The sequence below is a fragment of the Asparagus officinalis genome, chromosome 8 (assembly GCF_001876935.1).
Source record: "Asparagus officinalis chromosome 8, Aspof.V1, whole genome shotgun sequence".
In the NCBI taxonomy this organism is placed as follows: domain Eukaryota; kingdom Viridiplantae; phylum Streptophyta; class Magnoliopsida; order Asparagales; family Asparagaceae; genus Asparagus; species Asparagus officinalis.
Window position 1 is genome coordinate 13,123,617 of NC_033801.1, and position 20,010 is coordinate 13,143,626.

Below are 20,010 nucleotides of genomic sequence, written 5' to 3' on the forward strand. Positions count from 1 at the left end.
TCCTATTCTCTGGTATCGGCGATGATAGCATGTATTCACCGGGGGCTCCACACTCTGACGGCCCAATTCTGTCGTGTGTCGACTACCGATGAGGGGCACAGAGAGGTCATCAGGACTCCCAATCCCAGAGTGGGACTGCCATACACCTACTTGATGGCGTGGTTTGTTTACCACTGTGAGTGTTTGATGAGCGTCCCCGCGACTCTTCAAGGAGACAGGTTCGTTCCGTTCCTTGAGCGTTTGGAGAGGTACTCTTGGAAGTGTAAAGACATTCCCGATGCGCGGAAGACGCTCTCCCATTTTGTCCACTATAATTTTCGTCGCTTCTTCCCTTACTTCAGCGGAGGAAGATACGACGAGTCTCTTAGGGACGTGCCGACGGCGGACCGCCCCACAGCTCTCTCAAGTGGCTCTTTTCAATGGTTGGTGAATATTCGGCCGGGGTATCACATTCTGCGCACAGGCTCTGTGTGCTATCTCGAGCTGTATATCCCCTGCAGGTTCGCCCGTCAGTTCGGGTACGACCAATTGTACGTGGGCAACGCCAATCCCCGCCTACACTTCACCCAGGCTCGTTTTGAGTTACCCGCGAAGGATCGCGATTTGCATCACACGCTTCTATACTGCCGGTGGTATCGGGGCGCCAGTGCTAACCCCGCTGGTTTCTGGTTTCAGAGCTCAGGTCTGGCGGAGCGCGATCATCCTCTCAGGGGGGCTCTCTGTTCTTCAAGGCGAAGGGGCCACCAAACTGCTAGGGAGCTGTTCTCAGAGGATCCAGTGGAGGACACTGAGAGTTTTGACGTCGGTTTAGACGAATCTGAGGCTCCTGAGGTTCGAGTTCCTCCTCTTTGTCCTTTGTTGGATGCCCCTGGTGAACCACGAGAATCTGAACACCAAAGACAGGCCCAGAGTCCGACAATTGGACAGATGGGGACACCTCTTCTGTCTCCGAGTAGCTCGCTTCTCTCGAAGCGTCAGCGGGAGGCAGCGACCGAGAGTTCTCGAGCGGAGGCGGCCAAGAAGGCCCGTCGTGATGAGACAGCGGAGATCGTTCGAGTGGCGGAGGGTCGGTAAGCATCCCCGGAGCGGCGACGTCTGGGTCTGGAGCTGCGCTGCCTGCCTCTTCTGCTGCATCGGGTGCAGTCCCGGCGACTTCGAAGGGCGCTTCTCCGCAGTCTGGCGTGAGGCCACCGACGGGAGTTCCAACGGCTTCTGCGTCCGCATCAGGAGGTAGTCTTTGCAACAGTATCCTTGATCGCAACGTTGGTCTTACACCTTTTGACACTTGTATTGGGCCTATGCAGGTGTGGTTGAGAAAGTGATCTCCATCCCTTCTGACGAAGAGGAGGAGGCTGGAAATGAAGAGGGGCCTACAGGCTCAGGTGAGTGTAAGTTTTAACATTACTCATTCTACCGTACCCCACTGTTAATAGGGTCCCTCTCGAGGGGCCTCCGTTAACCCTCTTCGTGCATTCGTAGCTGATCCTGTCCAAGAAGCCACTGGCAAAGAGGATCTTCCCTCTTGGGCGAGTCGCTCGTCTGGTGAGATGGGCGAATCTGAGGAGGATGATGACGTCTCAGTTCATGAGGCATTGTCCAGCGAGGAAGAGGTGTTGGCTCGTGAGGATGCGCCCGGCCAAATAGGGGGATCCCCTGCTCCTGCGGCAGCGCCGGCTGGGGATCGTTCATCAGTGCGAGAGTCTCTGCTTCAAAGGGAGACTTCTACTCTGCAAGTGACCACTCCTTTGTCGGCAGTGGCCGTTGATGCTGTGACCGCTGCTCCGAGGGCGTCATTGGTCATACCAGCTTTGGCGGCGCCAATCACCACTTCGACGGTTGTGACTACGGGCACTTCAACCACGATTTCATCCACGGCGGAGGAGGCTGCCCTCTCTCCCTTGGAGCGAGAGCGAAGAAGGAGTGCTGCACGATCCGTGGCTGATTTCCAAGATACTCTAGCCGCATGCATCAGGCTCGCTTTGGAGGAGAATTGTCCTTTCGAGAGTTTCGAAGAGGATATCGACTATGTCGTGTGCTTCTTAATCAAGAGGCTTGGGCGGACTGCGGCGATGCCCTACTTCCAGCGTAAGGAGGAAGTGAAAGAAGCTATTCAGCGGTTGCTTGCCTTCGCGCGAAGAGTTCCACTCTTGTGGATCTTGCATCCGGTGAAGTCCGAGCAGCAGTGGAAGAACGTGATCGCCGTCTGAATAAGACCATGCCACTGGAGGCGAAATTGTCAGCAGAGTTGGAGCAGGCCAAGGCTGAGGATGAACGAGTGGCCCTTGAGCACCAGAAGGCCGATAACCGCGTTTCTCGCCTGTCTTCGGAAGTTGAGAACCTGAAGCAAGTCATAGCTAAAGCGCAGGCCTCGTTCGCCATTCAAGAGAAGGCTCGTGAACAGGCGGTCAAGGAGTTGGAAAGCATTGAATCTCGCCGGCAACTGACGGCTAATTCCGTTGAGGAAAAGGGTCGAGCCCATAGGGAGATCAAAGAGACTGTCCAAGACTTGGTCTCACGCACTGAGGAAGATCTCCGCCAAGAGATCCTGCGGAGGCTGGAGCTTCGTCTTGCTGGCGAGATTCGTGAGGCGGAATTGCGATTGAAAGCTTTGTAATTTGCCCCCTTTCGTCTTTGATTGCCAGTTGTACTAGGATTTCTTTCTATGAATAAAATTATCCTTTTGTTTTTGGCCCATTGTCACTTGCGTGTGTTCCATTTTTGCGTTAATTAGAATTTGGCCGAAAGGGAACCTCAAATGTAGAGGAATTCTTGCCAACGATTTTCTGCTGCAAGTTTACCTCATCTGCAGGCGAATTTTGTCCGCAGGCGGATTCGCGAGGGTCCTAGCGGTGAATCTGGTTCTGACCGGGTCCCACTTTCAGTGGGCCAAGTGCCAATCCACGTGTACGCCGGTTAAGGAGACATGGGCTAGTCGTTTCGCATTAAATGCGAGGTAGTGGGCCTCTTCGTCCCTTGCGCCCGATTCGGGCCGTTGTTGCAGATCGTGGTCACGAACCGTCAGATCTTGTCCGTCAAGGTAAGATCCGATCTGTTCGGCCTTACCCTTCAACTGCTTTAGCCTTGAACGGTCTAATCGAGTCTTGAGTAACCGCCTAGGACTCTTAGGGTATTTAACGCCCTTATTCTCTGTTACGAGGATCCACAACCTTTCCATTGTCTTCCCTTGGAGTAAACCCAAATTCTTCCTTCCTCACACTCCTGATGGCACCGAAGGTGAAGAGGGTTGCTTCCAAGAAAAGGAAAGAGCCGTCTTCTTCGGGCGCTGCTGAGGCTGCCGCGGCCGAAGGTATCTTTCCGTTCTGACTCTCGCGTGGGTTGAACAGGTATTCTTCCCTTGACTCCTCTCTGTGTTGTTGTTGTGTTTTACAGATCGAGGGGAGGCGCCGGCTGCCGAGGAGCATGCGGTCGAGCCTATCCTGATTTCGGACGACGAATCCGAAGGTCCTGCGACCTCCGCCGCTTCAGGCTCTGCTCCCCAGCCGGGAGCTGAACCCTACCTCGAGATTCCGCCCATTATGGCGCTCGCTCCGGGCCAAGAACCTGCTCCCTCCGAGTCCTTGTCCTGGCAAGCTCGCATCGAAGAGTTTGAGAGCGCTGTGAGACAGGTGATTTCCATTGTCGACCTTAGCATGGGTAGCTTTGATAGCTTTAGGCAGTCTCTCCTTGATCGCGTGGCTGATTTGCGGCGATCGGGCGAAAATCGGCTCGCTACCCATTGCATGCATGAGCTCCGTATCTTGGAGTCACGTATGATAGGGTTAGAGACCTTGCTACGGGAAGGTCCTGAAGCCCACATGGAGTCTTGTCTGGCTCATGTCAAGCGTCAGGAAGCCCTGGAGCAGGAGACCCGTTCCAAAGAAATAGCGGATTCGGAGTCTGTCGCCAACTTCTGGGTGGGTCAACAACATTTGCTAGAGGAGCAAATTATTGACCTCAATCGCACCGAATTGGGACAGGCGGAGGCGAACTTGAAGGGGCTCCAGTCCGACGTTGCGAAGGTCAGCAAGAACGCTGAGGCAGAAACTCAACGCCTGCTAGCCTTGCACCAGGCAGATGCTGCCGCTATGTCGAACCGCGAGGACCGGATTCGGAAGGTGGCTGAAAACAAGGCTCGGGAAGACCACGCGAGCAAGGTGGAGGCGGCTAAAGAAGAGATCTCCACTTTTAGCGTGTTCGACTGAGACTTCTGCCTTATGATTGTGTTAAGACATTTTGTTTATGACTTATTTGTTTATGAAGTCATAACTTTGTTCAAATGTATTGTCTTAAAGAACTGGGTGCATGTTCTGCTTCTTTGAACGTAATATTATGACTTTCGCAATTGCAAAAACCATAACTTTGTTCAAATGTACTGTCTTAAAGCATCAATGAGGTTTATGTCCGCTCATTGTGCGTATACTCTTTGGATATGTCACTTTCCAGTGTTTTGCTCTGTAACTGCCGACAATCTCGTACCGCAGGCGAAACCTCTTGTGTGACGACGAGTCTATTTTCAAGGCCAAACTCTATTCCGGTGAGTTTACGCTGTCGGCGAAACTATGGCGATGGCGAGTTCGCTAAGATAGTGAAGCTCGGCTCCTGACGAGTTCTCGTTGCTGGCGAAGCTTGTATGCAGGCGAGACTCGATCGCGGTGAGTTTTGCTCGGAAGCTAAACTAAACTGCCGTCGCGTTCGAGTTAGACGGCCAAACCCAACTGCTGACGAACTTGTGCTGCAGGCGAAACCCGTATGATTTCGAGTTGTGACAAAAACCAAACTCGATTGATGGCGAATTTATGTTGTAGGCGAAACTCGTATGATGGCGAGTTCATCCAACAGTCAGAAATTCAACTGTGGGTGAAGCTTGTGCCATGCGTCCAGCTGCGGGCCTAAGTGCTCGCCAGCTAAGTCTCTGCGGGCGCATTAATGCTCATTTAATGGTGAAGTGACCGAACGCTTCGCCTTTTGTGCTCAATCCGATCGGTCGGTTTGGGGTTTCGAGAGGACCAGCCTTTATTGGCGTTGAGTTCGAAGCGTCGCAGGACATCTGGACCGCTTGATCGCTTGGGGTGATGAATCTCAGCCGTCAGATTTTTTGAATATATATCTGTACTTGTCCCTCTTCAGCAGAGTCCTTACTGCTTTCGAGAAAAAATCCGCTAGAAGAAGCTCTCCGTGAAAAACTTCCCTTCCTCATGGCTTCCTCTTCCGATCACAGCGATTCCGAGGGGGTCAGATTCTTCCGCCACTGTCGGCGGCGTCCCGGCTACTCCCCCTGCGAGCTCGGTCCAGGCGGTCTTCTGTTCCGGAGCCCGTTGGCTCATCCCGCGTTCGTGCCCCTCCAGAGCTTGGTGGGCTTGGTGCATGGGATCGCCCTCTCGGTCAGCGTGTGGGGACGTGCGATTTACGATGCACTTCCTATAAGTGGGTTTAGAGGCGGTCCGCGCGCGGCGGTGATGCCTCGCTCACACGGCGATGTGAGCGGGAGCTTGAGCGCGTGGAGGGGTGGATGTACCGCCTCGAGGAACTGGCCCATGACGATCCCTCCGACGTGCCGCCGCCCCTTCCACTGTATCTCCTGCTCGAGCGTGAGGAGCGGGCGAAGCAGATTCGGGCGAAGGAGGCCGAGCTCAGACGTCTACGGAAGCGACACCAAGCGGTACTGGACCGGATGGACGCTTACCTGGATAGGGCTTTCTTTGAGAACGCTGGCTCTCTCGCGGCGAGGCTAAGCTTCAGGAGCGTGGGCGTGAGGCGAGGAGGCTGTTCGAGGCTGCCGGGACGGTGGACCGGGTGCTCCAACTCCTTCACTAGGAGGAGGAAGACAGCCAGGCGGACTTAGCTAGGTGGCAGCAGGAACAGAAGGAGAATGCGAGGATCCGACGTGCGGCGGATCGTGCGAAGATCAAGGCAAAGATTGGTTCTTTCAGCCTGCTGAAGTTCCTGTGACGCTCCTGCTGTCTAAGTTCTCTTCCTTTTCTTTTTTGTTGTTTTGTAAACTTAGTTGGTGCCTCAGGCATCACAACTTGAAAACCTATGCATGTAAACTCTGGCCCGTTGTGGCTCTTTTGCTTGTTTTGTCTATCCTTACTTTGCTTGCACAATTTTCTCTTTCCTTGTCTGCGCTGTTTGGCATCTGAGATGAACTTGGCGAGCCTTTGACCATTCTGTTTTAGACTTAGTCGTTTTAGGCTCTTGTTCTGCCTTTTGTTGCTCGCAGCGTGGGATCGGGTTAACTCCGATCTTCGCGTTGTAGCTCAAATGGGATCAAGAGAGCAACACTTGGCTTGCAGCAAAGAACAATCGTTCGCTCCTGCGGCCAACTGAAGAGCTCAACTTCAACTCGCCTCTCGGCGAGTTGTTGCTTGGGGAACCGACAGACAGGTCGTTTGTCGAACCGCCTGCGACAATTGTCATCATTTGAGAATGTGACAATTGATTGTGGTAGGAGCCATCGCGTGGTAGACCACTACCCATCAGTTATCCTAAGGGAGTGTTAGGATATCTGGAATAGGTCAAATAGTTCAGGGACGTAGGAGTATGACTATTGACAGAAGTAATAGCACGTCGTGTGGTAGGCCATTACTTAGGCTGTGCTATTCGTAGGAATAACGGCGCCAATCATCAGAGGTGATCATTAACTTGATGGGGTCTTGTCGCGATTGGAGCAACTGTGAGGGCCTACCATTCTTCCGAAGAAGATTGGCAAGTGAATTGTGTCAGAGGTTTAATGTTAACGTGACAGGGAATGTCGTGATTGGAACGACTTTGAGGACCCACCATCCTTTAGAAGAGGATTGGCGAGTGATTTTGTCAGAGGTTTAATCAGAGGTGATCATTAACTTGATGGGGTCTTGTCGCGATTGGAGCAACTGTGAGGGCCTACCATTCTTCCGAAGAAGATTGGCAAGTGAATTGTGTCAGAGGTTTAATGTTAACGTGACAGGGAATGCGTGATTTGGAACAACTTTGAGGACCCACCATCCTTTAGAAGAGGATTGGAGAGTTGTTTTTGGCTCTGGTCCTAACTATCTGAAGGTTTGACCAAGTGGGCGTTTGATGCCGCCCACCTGAGATGCTATCCTCGCCTGTTTTACGAGATCCGCCAAGACAGGGTGTTTAGCTAGTAGAGTGAATCTCGCCTAGACTGATAGGCCTGCTTGATGTGGGCGATTCGCCTGATCTGAGTGATTCGCCAAACTTGAGCGATTCGCCTGATTTGAGCAGTTCGCCCGATTTGAGTGATTCGCCTGATTTGAGCAGTTCGCCCGTACTGGCAGCCTGGCTCAAGAAATTGAAGCATAGGAATAGTTTTACCTCTTATACCATTTGGAGGGTGTGAGGGCCAGTTTAGACTCGTGCACTCGTGGGAGTTTGTGAAGGAGAACTAGGGGTAGTACTTCTTCAAATACTTGCCGTTGATGGGCATCATGATCTTATCGCCATTCGGTTTGACGAGGCGATAGGCGCCGTTCGAGTAGACTGTCTCTACTACGAACGGTCCTTCCCATTTGGACTGGAATTTCCCCTTCTTCTTGAAAGTGAGGATCATTGGTCGGCGAACGGAGAGCACGAGCTCTCCCTCTTTGAAGGCTCGACGTTTGACTTTCTTGTCGAAATTCTTGGCCATTCGAGCTTGATAAAACTCAATGTGCTGCTGAGCTTCCAGTCACTTATCATCCAACGCCTCGAGCTCTGTGAGTCACAGTTGGTGATTTTCCTCGGTCGTCATCCCTGTTGCTAAGGCGACACGGAGGGATGAAATTTGAATCTCCAATGGCAATACTGCTTCACAGCCGTATACCAGTGAGTAGGGCGTGGTGCCAGTCGGTGTGCGAACCGTTGTGCGATATGCCCACAGGCTCTCGCCTAGCTTCTCGTTCCAGTCGCGCTTGCTAGTGGAAGTCAGCTTGGTCAGGATCTTGATGATCGTTTTGTTGAAAGCTTCGGCCAAACCATTCGCTGAAGGGTTGTAGGCCATGGAAGAGAGGTTCTGTATTCGGAATTTGTCACAAAACCTGGTGAATGCATGGCTAACGAACTACGTGCCGTTGTCATGAATGATACGCCGGGGTACGCCGTATCGGTATATGACATGGTACTTGATGAATTTGATCACGTCGCTAGTCTTGACTTCTCTTAAGGGGATGGCTTCTGCCCATTTAGAGAAATAGTCGGTGATCGCGAGGATGAAGCGATGGCCTCTCGCCGATGGTGGAGAAATTGGCCCGACTATGTCCATCCCCCATGCTTCGAAGGGCCAAGACGGGATGCAGGTCCTCGGGAGGCTGGTGCATGTAGTTGGCGTGGATTTGGCATTCGTAGCAGCGTTTCGCATAAGCGACTGCATCAGTAACCATCCCAGGCCAGAAGTAGCCTATCCTCCGTAGGCGATCCCAGAGCTTGGGTCCAGGCTGATGAGCCCCGCACACGCCATCATGCGCTCGCGTATGGCCTCTTGCGCCTCCGTATTTGAAAGACAACGAAGCAAGCCGTCGTATGACCTTCGATACAACGTTTTAGTGGTTGAATCATAGTAGAACCGCGAGGCACGTCGTCGGATAGACTCTCGTTCCTTCGCGTCTTCGGGCAATATGCCGTATAGGACGTAATCGATGATGGGGAGACGCCAGTCTTCCTGATCAGGCTGATCTGGGGTTTGATGAGTGGCGTTCGCCTCTGGGACGTCTTTTAGTCGAAAGAGTTTTCGGCTGGCGACTGTGACCCGTTGGGTCGTTCCCAAAGGCTGGGCTAAGTTAGCCGCCAAGGACGCGAGAGCATCCGCATGGGTGTTCCTTGAACAGAGCACGTGCTCAATGCGGAAACTCTCGAATAACTCAACCAGTCTGACCCCCGCTTTGTGGAGCGGGATGAGATCGTCGTTCCTGACTTCATACTCGCCGGTCATTTGCTTGACGATGAGTTGGGAGTCGCCATAAGCCTCCAGATGCTTGATCCCTAATTCTTTGGCCAACTCGAGCCCTATGAGCAGTGCGTTGTACTCAGCCACGTTGTTGGTGCACGGTTCCGTTAAGGAAAAGGCCCGGGGTAACACGTGGCCATGCGGAGAGGTGAGGACCACCCCCACTCCTGCAAAGATAGAACCGCTCGCACCTGCGCGAGACGCGCCGTCGAAGAACATCTGCCACACTTCTGGTGACAAAGTCACATTGGCTTCGGGAGGTTCGTCTGGCAGATCTTCGAATAGATCGGTCTTCACCCCCAGCGGGTGACTAGCCATGAGATCGCAAATGGACTGTCCCTTGATTGATTTCTGCGGCATGAAGTGGATGTCATATTGAGAGAGCAGAAGCGCCCACCTGGCCAGGCGCCAGTTCAACGCTGCAGGTTGTGTCATGAAGACCCGAATGGGGTTCATCCGGGAAATGACATGGATTGTCTGGCCGACCAAGTAGTGCCGCATCTTTTGGATGGCGAACACCAAGGCTAGGCATTCCTTCTCGACCATTGGGTACCGTTGTTCGGCGCCCTGCAAGGTTCTGCTACCTTGTCTGGATCAATCTGGATTCCTTTCGTCGTGACGACGAAACCGAGGAATTTACCGCTAGACATCCCCAAGAATGACTTAGTGGGGTTCATCTTGAGTTTATGGGTCCTCATGAGTTCGAACATCGCCTTCAAATCTTGGAGGTGGTCCTCCTTATGGCGACTCTTCACGACAAGGTCATCTACATAGCATTCGACCGTCTTCCGCAAATGATCTCGAAAGATCATGCTCATAGCGCGCTGGTAGGTTGCGCCAGCGTTCTTGAGTCCGAAATGCATGACGGTGTAGCAGTACACCCCCATGGGAGTTCTGAATGCACTGTGCTTCTCGTCCTCAGGGTGCATTTTGATCTGATTATACCCTGAGAACCCATCCATGAAGGACATCCTCTCGAATCCGCACGTGTTGTCGATGATGACATCCGTGATCGGTAGGGGAAACTCGTCTTTAGGGCACGCGGCGTTGAGGTTCCTAAAGTCGATGCAGATGCGGATCTTACCATTCTTTTTCAAGACGGGAACAATGATCGCCACCCAGTCAGGGTATTGCTCCTCTCTGATGAAACCGGACTCAATCAGTTTCTTCACTTCGGTTTCGATCGCCTCCATGATTTAGGGGCGAAACCGCCTCTGCTGTTGTTTGATTGGTTTAGCGTCAGGGCTGATGTTGAGGCGATGCGTGGCGACCCGCGGATCCAGACCAGGCATGTCCTCGTAATTCCAGGCGAAGACGTCAATGTATTCCCGTATGAGGGCGATGAGGTCTTCTTTTTCCTGTGGAGGCAGACTGCCGCTGATGAATATGGGTTTAGGATTCGCCTCAGTACCCATGTTCACCCGGAGGACTTCGTCTTCGGTTGGCGGTTCGCGTTTCTCGAAGCGACTGTTCCACTGAGCGTTAACATGGCGATCCCATGTCTCGTCATAGAGTGGAAGTTGTTCGTCCTCCGCCATCTCGACGGGGTCTACTGTAGCCATGTTGACTGTAAGGCCATCGAACAGATCCCTCATGCTGTCGTCTGAGTCCCAAGCCGAGGTCGTTGATGATTGGTCCCCGAACATGCATAGTCGGAGTCCTCGTCGACGTAAAAGCACAGATCTGACGAGGAGGAGGAGTAGCCTAAGCCTCTTCTCGTCCTGTTGAAGTAATTTGAGGGCTTCCCTTTGGGAACGTAGGCGGGTTTGATGACCGTCTTACGTCCTCGGCCGTAATTTAGGCCCTCTAAACGAGTGAGGTCATACCCCATGTCGCTCATCATTCGTTTCGTAACTCGACTGTACTGCGAAAACTGGGGCGCTGGGTCCTCGTCCTCGGATTCGTCCCATAGAGTGCGCAGGGGATGATCGATCCGACCAAAAATAATATCTTTTCGATAATTCTTTCGGGCCGGTACGACGAACACAGCTTGCGATGACCTGATCGGCTGCGTCTTGGCGGCGTATGACGAGCACACCGGCAAGTGTATGGAAGGATCACTGTAGAGTTTCGACCATAATTTATTTGGCGCATCCTCTTCGGACGTGGAACAAGACGACAAATAAGCAAAGTCGGATTTCTCATTCACGATAAATTTTTCCGCCTGAACAGTGTTGGTTACATGGTGACTCTCGTAACCAATTACAATTAACTCAAAGTCATTCAGAATTAAGCTGTCACCGTATTCAGGCTCGCTATCCGCCTCGTTGCCGCTCTCTGGCTCCTCCGCTGGTGGCGCGTCGGGGTCCTGGTATAACAGGGAATCCGTGAAGTAGTTTTCGATGCCCTTGAAGGGCTGCTTGTCGGCCACTACTGTCCTGACTCGTTCATAGTTGTCCACATACTTCAAGCACTGGTGTAACGTGGACGGGACTATTCTGTTGCCATGGATCCATGGGCACCCCAGAAGTATGTTGTACGAGGGTTCGGCGTCGATGACGTAGCACGTCACCTCCGTCTTCATGTCGCCTATCCGACATTTCAGGCGGATTTTGCCGAGATCCACGGACGCCCTAGGAGTATGTTGTACGAGGGTTCGGCGTCGATGACGTAGCATGTCACCTCCGTCTTCATGTCGCCTATCCAACATTTCAGGCGGATTTTGCCGAGCGGCCGAGTCCCTGTGGCGTTAAAGCCGAAGATGGTAGTCGTAGTTGAGGAGAGGCTCTTTGGCGGTATCCCCAAGTGCTTGATCAACTTTAAGGGCACGATGCTCAGCGCAGACCCTGGATCGACTTGAATCCGATCCACTTTCGAAGACCCGACGTATCCCGTGAAGTACAGTGGCCGGTCATGAGATGTGCTCTTGATGAGCATATCCTCAGGGGTGAAAGTGATGCACGGGACCCGCCTCTCAGAGACTTGGCAGCAACTTGCACATCCTTGTTCTACCTCCGTCTCCTTTGAGAAATGGGTAGAGAATGCCTCCGAGTCGGCCAGCGCCTCTTGGAGGGCCTCTCGCGTGGACCTAGATAATCGGAGGAGGTCGTACATGGTAATCCGCGCGGGGATGCTCTTCAGTTGCGTGAGCACGTTGAACCGGAAAGGCTGACGGCTCGTGCTTGGTTCGTTTGGGTTAGGAGGGGTTGCTGCGACTGGCCTCACGGGAGGTCCTGCCGGGTTCTCCGCCCTCACGGGATATTCTTTTGCGAATTCTTTCCCTGCCCTCATGGCGAAGACGTTGGTGTCTTCTTCAGAGTCAGTCAGGGCAGTCATCGCCGCATCATCTCTACCTAGGATGGCGGAGACAACGTTGTAGTGCTTCCTCTTAGCCTCCTTGGAAGGCTGTGCAGTCCACTGCTCGTCATTGAGGAGGTCTGGATGGACCCACATCACCTGCCCTGACAGCAGAGTCTGTGGGATCAAACCCTTTTCCCGATGGTTGTGAGGATCATCGTTAGTGATCTTCAAGACCGCCTTGGGGATAGGGATTACCCCCGCTGGGGCTTGAACCTCTGGGAGATCTGTCCCAAAGCTTAAAGTGATCATGTTCGTAGTCACTTGTTTCTGGACTTTCTCCTTCTTCAAAACCCCCGCGTCGTAGAGGGCCTGAAGCTTGTCCTTGAGGACGTAGCATTTGGTTGTGTGATGGCCCAGGAATCTGTGATATGCACAGTAACTTGGGTCACCGGTTTTGTCCGCCTCCTCGGGCTTGGCGGCTTCTGGCAACTTAATTCGCCCACTCTTGAGTAGAGTGTCGAAAGTCGCCACCACCTGGTCTTCTTTGAAATCATATTGCCGCTGGGGGCGTGGTTCAAATTGCCTGGGTTTAGGCTTTTGAGCGGCCTTCGGAGCCGGGGCGGAGTCAACTGCCATGATTTCCTTTCCTCTCGACCGAGGAGGATTCTTCGGCGCAGCTGGCTCTGCTGCTCCCTTTTTGGACTTCGGCTCTTCGGCCTCCAGCCTCTTGATCATGTTTTCGACTTGCTCGCCTTGGCGAACAAGCTGCTTCCAAGTTCGGGTCTCTATTGCCCCGATTTTGGACAAGATGTGGATCGCCAGGTTGTTGTGGCACATCTCAATCAGCGTCGACTCGGAAACTTGGTCCCGGCAATTGACTAATCGATTCCGAAATCTCTTCACGAAGTCGTTGATCGACTCCGACTTCCGCTGCTTTTTCAGCGAGGAGAGTGGCCATCGACACTTCCGTGTCGTTGTCGAAGAAGCGGGCGAGGAAGAGCTTCTCGACGTCGGCCCATGCCTTGATAGAGCCGGGCTCTAGTTTGCGGAACCATTCAAAGGCCACCCCCTTGAGGGTACCTATGAATAGTCGGGTGAGAATGACATCATTCCCCGTAAGGAATCCGGTTTGCGCCATGAAATAGTAGATGTGCTGCGAGGGTGATCCCTTGCCATCAAACTGTACCAAGCTGATTGACTTGAACTTTGCTGGGTATGGGACCGTGTCCCATTCGATGGGGTAGGGACGTACCACCCCCAGCTTGTTCATGTTTTGCTGGAGCTTCAGCGCGTTGAGCTGGTCCTGAAACTCGTCGAATCTTTTGTCACGGGTGCTATCCCCAGTGTGTGACGTTCCTATCGACGTTTTGGAGGAGTAATCGGAATGCTGATTATCCTCCGTCTCGATGTGGCCGCCGCCGAATGAACCTCGTCTTCACCGCAGGAGGGGGGTACCAGGGTAGAGTAATCAAACCCAATGCTTGCCCCCCTACGACTACGTGTTCGCTAGAATATGCCGTCATGCCGGCGTCGAGCGAACCGAGTGTTAGGTCTTAGGACGGAGTCCGAGTCTGGCGAGTCGGAGAGTACCGCTTTCCCCTTATCCGTCATGTTAACTGTGGCGGATGAGAGCTCTAGGTCGTCGGCAGCGCGTCTTTTTTGGTGACGACGCCTTTGACGGGAGGGCCTTGGTCGAGAGGACTGTTGAGACAGTCTCTCGAACACCGAAGGTTTCGCCGTTCCGACGCATTGGCAGTCGGTGAGGACCGTGTGGATGAGTCTCTCACAGTGGCACTGAGGATTCACCTCCTGTATAGTACGTTTGCGAGTTAAGTATTCCCTAAGGTCTTCTGTAGGCGGTTGGTGACAATCCCCAGCTTCAGAAGAGTCGCTCGGGTGAGCGCACGAGAGATTTTTGGATGCGCTCTCTGGTGCGCGTTGGGTGGAATGCTTTGGTACTGGAGTTGGGCGATCTCACCTTGACTGGCAAGTCTTCGCATTTGAGCGAGCTCTAGTACGTAGGCGGGTTTCAACCCTTTGTTTGGAAGAAAGACTAACACTTAGAGGGTGTAGAGTGTGATTACAAGAGTGTTGATTGTAAAGTTTTCGGTGATCTAGAAAACCGAGTGTGAGGTGTAAACGTTTTCGGGTAAGCGTTGAAAACCCGGTGTGATAGTGAATTTCTCCCCTAGAGTGGGGAGCGAAGACATAGGATGAAGGTCCGAACTCCGTGATCACTTATTGTGTGTTTGAGTTTGGCTTGTACACTTATATTTTGTTTATCTCTATCGTCATTCTCTCATTATCTAATTTATCCACTATATTGTTTGTATTTGTTTACTTACCTTTGTTTGTATATCCTTACATATATATCTTGTTGTATATCTAATTTGCTAGGATATTTGTTAATTAGTTTTTAATTGGCATTGAATCAGATTAGATTAGCATAGACTCTATTCACCCCTCCCCCCTAGGGTTCTTTCATAGTGGCATTAGGGTCTAACATATACTAATTCATCTAATCGATCCCAAAATTCCGTTTTAGTACTCTCGGGCAAGCTATTTATGGTGCACAAGTACTAATAATGTTAATACCATCTATACTTAAGATAACTTTTATTAGAATTATACTTTGTAGGGTAGAAATTTGATTTCCCGGAAAAGGGAGTTTCGTTTGTATTTATAAGAAAGCTTATTACAAACTAATAATCAAATGGTTACAACAGAAGCAGAGGGAATGCCCTCTTTGTTTTGTGTGGGGACTTTAGGTGGCTATAGGACGCTTCGCTCGATGCTCGTGTCGAGTCTGCTTCCCTTGGACCGTTCGATCGAGGTTGCTGGACAGCTTCAGTTCGCAGTAGAAGCTCGAATCGATGGAGTTCGGGTCTGCTTAGTTCGCCGGCGATCGGAGCTCAGAACTAGGCAGTGGCGCTGTAATGCAGGGATCTGCTAACAGCTTGGTCTCAACTACTTTTCTCCAAGTTTTGCGACCTCTCTTTCAGTTTCCTGGAAGAGGCTTTTAAATGGAAGAAGGACAGCTTGACTACTCCTTGAATTATGGGATGTGACCATACATTGTCCAGAGATGTCTTGCTGTTCATTCGTACCGTCAATGGTCATTCGAAGAGCTGCGCTCTGCATCACACTACGTAGGAGTGGGAAAGCCCCTCCTCGTATGAGTGACAACGGCTGTCAGATGCTTGCGTGGATCTGACCAACTACCGAGCATCGGCGGCTCTCGTCCCTTCGCCTGGACAACTGAGGTGAGCCGCATTTATGAGGGCACAGGCTGTTTTGACACCTGTCTGCTCACTTGTACTGTAGGCGGCTATTCGGCGGGCCTGGAGTTGCCGTGCCTTCTCTCTTCAGGTCAGGAGAGGCGGGAAAGCGTGTTCCTCGCCGAACGCCGGCGGATTCGTCTCCCGACTTAGATAGCCGATGTGAGTCGCATTTATGACTGTTCAGGTCGACTCGACACCTGTCCAGTCCTTCGCACTGTTCGTACTGTGAGCGGCCGCTTGACGGTCTTGGGGTACTGTGCCCTATCCCTTTGGGTCGAGAGAGAGAGATGGGAAGGCCCATCTTAGCACGTGGGGTAGCGGGTGCGGGCGGCCTTGAGATTTGCAGAGGTTTGCAGGCGGATTCGACTTTGGACTCGGGCAGGCGAGTCGCGTGAAAGGCGAACTTCCGCTTTCCTAACACGACCATGCGGCTTAGGCAGGCGACTTCTCGTGGGCGAATTTCCTGTAGGCTTATCAGAGGTATTTTTTACCGTCTACAATCCTCTGCTGCTTGCGTGAGATCTTGGCCTGTGACGGGGATGTTGATATCCATAGATGACCAAACGATCAGATCAGATTTGGAACTTCGTTGATTTGTGAAGGAATCAAGAAACCAAAGTAATTATCTTGGCAACAGCGAGATAATCACTCTTCTCGAGATTACCGCAATGGAGCAATCTCAAGGTAAAGAACCAGGAAGTATAGATTTGATGAGCTCCTCTTCTTTATGCTGACAAACTCGATCCGATCTCCTCCTCTCTTCTAAAATTCATGCTCCTTCAGTTTTCAATCCAGCAGGGCTTCGCCAACGCTCGAGAATTCCAGTTCTAAAAAAATAAAGACCCTGGGGCTGTATTTATAGGCTTTGGGACCCCTGTTTTCAGATAAGAACAATCGATTCACTCTTATCTTCAGTTGTAACTACTTAACCATGTTCTTGGATGATATTTCATCAGTTGGAACAAATCCAGGCGGTTAACGGTCGAAAAACAGCTTAAATTTGCTAAAAACTGTTTTCGGGGCTACGGACACCCGTGGGTGTCTCGGCCAAGCCTTGGCCAAGACACCTCTTAGTGTCTTAGCCAAGCTTTGGCCGAGACACCTATGGGTGTCTCTCTGAGGCCTGGAGCATTGTTCCACGTGTTCTGTTCGTTTTCGTCGTATCTTCGTCATCCGAACTCGGAATCACGTGATTCAAAATGTGTCGGAAAGCCGACGAGGAGATCTATGAGCTTCCATGATTGAATCATATGTGGAGTAAATGGGACATAAGGAGTGCTTCATCTTTCGTAAGTGACACATAGCTCCCGATCCCTTCGTGTTTCCGTTATTACGAAGTTCCGTTGCTTTGCATGGTTCGTTGACTCACTTCATGCGCTTGTCATCGTCAAGTGAGCTTCTGTGACTCGGATAGCGACGTTTATCATCTTCCCTCTGTCTCGAGCTACGTGCGGGGATTTGTGGGCAATTTTTAACGCCTACAGTGACACCTGTCAGAGAGCAAAAGGGGAGAATGTGGCCTCTCCAGGGTTGTTACAACCCTTACCTGTGCCAGATTATGTGTGGGAGGATACATCCATGGTCTTCATCCCACATTTGTCAAAAAGTAGGAATAAAACTGCTATTTTTATTGTGGTTGACAGATTGTCCAAGTATGCACACTTTTTTTGCCCTTTCATGCTCATTCACAGCACAGTCAGTGGCACATGTGTTCTTTGAGGGGATATTCAAGCTGCATGGTATGCCAAAATCTATAGTAAGTGACTTGGATTCTCTATTCAGTAGTCTATTTTGGAGAGAGTTGTTTAAATTGCAAGGCAGTAAACTTAAGTTTAGTTCGGCCTATCATCCACAAACTGATGGCCAAACTAAAATTACTAACAAAAGCTTGGAGACCTACCTAAGATGTTTCTGCTATCACAAACCACAGGAGTGGACTAAATGGTTAGCCCTTGCTGAATTTTGCTATAACACCAGTTGGAAGAGCTCCACTTTGGTTACTTCTTTTGAAGTAGTCTATGGTAGACAACCCCCTTCCTTACTGTCATATATCCCTAAAAGTTGTAAGGTGGAGGTTGTTGATGAAATCCTCTCTTCCAGAGATATTACTTTGTAACTCCTCAAAGATAGCTTGAAGCAAGCAGCTGAGCAAATGAAGAAATTTGTTGATAACCATCGTAGTTACAGGAGTTTTCCTGTGGGGGACTGGGTTTTTCTCAAATTACAACCTTACAGGCAAATTAGTGTGTCATCTTACAAACCCCACAAACTCTCTCCTAAATACTATGGTCCTTATCAGATTTTGGAAAAAAATTGAGAAGTTGCATATAAATTGGCATTACCTAATCAGTCTCAAATTCATCCTGTTTTTCATATGTCTCAGTTGAAGAAACGGATTGGGACTGAGGTGATTCTTCAAGTTGATCCTCCTAACTATGTGACTGAAATAATTGATGAGCCTGAGCAAATTATGGACAGGAGGACAGTGATACAAGGGAGGCACTTAGTCTCTCAAGTTCTTGTTAAATGGAGACAACAACCTGTTTTGGAATCCACTTGGGAATCATACTAGGAATTAGTCAAAAGATTTTCTACTTTTGACCTTGAGACAAGGTTAAATTTAAGGGGTGGAAATTTGTCAGGTGCTGCAACTGACAAGGCTACAATACAGGAAATGGAAGGCTATACTACAAGCAATGGAGGGCAGGGGAACTGAGTTCGGCTGAGTTCCAGGTTTTGGAAGCTGAGTTACAGGCTTTGGTAGAGTGAAGATGAGCACATGGACTGATATGCAAATAATTGGACTGAAACGCAAAAGAGATAGAACATAGAAGATTGAACTTTAGCACATTGTAAACAAGATAATCACAAGCAATTGTATTCGGTTAAACTATCAACATTCTGTTACAAATCAGTTCGGCACTGTTTGTGCACGTGCACGAACTCAGCTCACAATCATAATGATGTATAAATACAATGTTGTACAAGCACAAACCAAGAAATGGATTACAAGTTTTCTCTCTCTCTAATTGAGTCATCTCTTCCTCTGTCTCCTTCTTCTTGATTCCATCTCTTTCCTTCTTCAATTCTCTCATGATTTCTTTTGTAGAGATCCGCCATGGCTAGGAACAACAGCTCCAGAGTCAACCGAGGTTCCCGAGCCTCACACAAACCCTAGAATTTTGGGGATCAGAAAATACAAAACTTTAAAAAGTAAACTTTACCATAACAATTAAATAAAAATGAATATAAAGAAAAATTTATAATAAAAGTAGGAAAAATCTCATCTTTGAGTGCTTGAGAGAGGGACCTTGTGGTTGTAGGGAGGAGAGACACTGAGTTGTTAAAGGAACTCCTAATTCTTCTAAACCGCACACATGCTTCATCCAAAAAAATTAAGAATCAAAACCCATCAGAATTATGAGAGAAAAAAAACCTAACTAAAAATAAGTGGAAAATAAATCAAGAGTAAACCAATAAAATTGAGGATCAAGAATAGAGAAAACGAATTGAAAGGAAAAAAAGGTAAAAACAATCATAAAGTTATCAAATTGAAGAAAATTTTGAAATAAACCTATTCACAATTTTAATCCAAAAATCGACCGTATCCAAACTTATTTACCAAAATCGACCCGCTTTCTCACCACGTCAGCTTCATGGCCAGAAAGTGAGTCATTTTAAAAAAAAATCACGATCCTAATTAGTCGGGGTTGCCAACCCCGACTAATTAGAACCTCCCCCACAACCCTCTCGTGGTTAGGCTACTAAATAAGTCGGGGTTCGAAACCCCAACTAATTTCATCGGGGTTCCCAACCCCCACTGTTTGCCAGAGCCTGTGCCGCCCCTCATAAAAATGGTCGGGGATCTCGACCCCGGCCATTTGGTAGAGACCCTCCAGCCCACACTTTGCTAGAAAATCTTATCTCCTGCGGCGATCGGAGCTCAGAACTAGGCAGTGGCGCTGTAATGCAGGGATCTGCTAACAGCTTGGTCTCAACTACTTTTCTCCAAGTTTTGCGACCTCTCTTTCAGTTTCCTGGAAGAGGCTTTTAAATGGAAGAAGGACAGCTTGACTACTCCTTGAATTATGGGATGTTGCTCGATGCTCGTGTCGAGTCTGCTTCCCTTGGACCGTTCGATCGAGGTTGCTGGACAGCTTCAGTTCGCAGTAGAAGCTCGAATCGATGGAGTTCGGGTCTGCTTAGTTCGCCGGCGATCGGAGCTCAGAACTAGGCAGTGGCGCTGTAATGCAGGGATCTGCTAACAGCTTGGTCTCAACTACTTTTCTCCAAGTTTTGCGACCTCTCTTTCAGTTTCCTGGAAGAGGCTTTTAAATGGAAGAAGGACAGCTTGACTACTCCTTGAATTATGGGATGTGACCATACATTGTCCAGAGATGTCTTGCTGTTTCTGCTCACTTGTACTGTAGGCGGCTATTCGGCGGGCCTGGAGTACCGTGCCTTCTCTCTTCAGGTCGGGGAGGCGGGGAAGCGTGTTCCTGGTACTCGAGTGGGTTTGGACAGTTCGCCGAACGCCGGCGGATTCGTCTCCCGACTTAGATAGCC